General features: G+C 35.8%; 1 non-coding gene across 1 annotated transcript; it reads left to right on the top strand.

Moving 5' to 3' along the window:
- The first annotated feature begins 564 nt into the window (after window positions 1-564).
- On the top strand, window positions 565-671 carry LOC148763215 (small nucleolar RNA R71). Its single transcript, XR_016026104.1, has one exon. It is a non-coding gene; the product is annotated as a small nucleolar RNA R71 (small nucleolar RNA).
- Window positions 672-1,038: the final 367 nt, after the last annotated feature.

The following is a 1,038-nucleotide window of genomic DNA, read 5'->3' as shown; positions in this document are numbered from 1 at the left end:
AGAAGTTCTTCCACTTGGGACTTTTTTTTTGAAATTGGTGGCTTAGCTTGTTGTTGAAAACCAGGGGGCATGATGGGCTTTTCATTTGAAAGCCCTGGGTTGTTATTCCATGAAAAGTTTTGGTGGTTTCTCCAACCAAGATTATAAGTATTAGAATATGGATTATTTTGCTGTCTGTTGAAGTTCCCCACAAATTGGACTGATTCATAATTGTATGGACATTGATCACTTGAATGGCCATCTTTACACATCTCATAGACTACAAATGAATTTTGAATCACATGAACTCCCAACATGTTAAGTTTCTTAGGTAATGCAGCCACTTATGTAGTTACTTGTACAGATAAGGTGTTAAGTGTATCAATTTCATAGGCTCCAACAACTTTTCCAAGATCAGACCTCTTTGAAGTCCATTGATAATTATTTGAGGCCATCTTTTCCAATAGATTATCAGCATCTGCAGCATTCTTACCCATTAATGCCTTACCAGCAGCAGCATTAATTGTGGTTTTTATTGAACCAACCAGCCCATTATAGAATGTCTGAACTTGCAACCAATCAAGAATCCCATGATGTGGACATCTTTTCAATAGTTCTTTAAATCTCTCCCAAGCTTCATGCAAGGATTCACCTTCAAATTGTGTGAATAAGGTTATATGACTCATCATGTTCGTAGTCTTAGCAAGCATAAAGAATTTTGCTAGAAGCTTTTGAGCCAAGTCCTCTTATGTAGTAATAGACCCATTAGGCAGTGAATTGAGCCACCTCTCTACTTTATCTTTGAAGAAAACGGAAACAGTCTCAATCTAATAGCATCATCAATTACTCTATTATATTCAAAAGTATTATAAATTTTCAGGAAATTCACCAAATAAGAATTAGGATCATCATTTGGTAACCCACCAAACTGGACTGAAGACTGAATCCTTTGAATATAAACTAGTTTAATTTCAAAATTATTTGCATTGACGGAAAGTCGTCGAATGCTTTGGTTCAAACCTTGCAAAAGAGGAACAGTAAATCCCATGGTGCTCTATT

This window comes from Theobroma cacao, chromosome 4 (genome assembly GCF_053813885.1).
Source record: "Theobroma cacao isolate CCN51 chromosome 4, ASM5381388v1, whole genome shotgun sequence".
Classification (NCBI taxonomy): Eukaryota; Viridiplantae; Streptophyta; class Magnoliopsida; order Malvales; family Malvaceae; genus Theobroma; species Theobroma cacao.
This window is presented reverse-complemented; position numbering and strand designations above follow the sequence as displayed.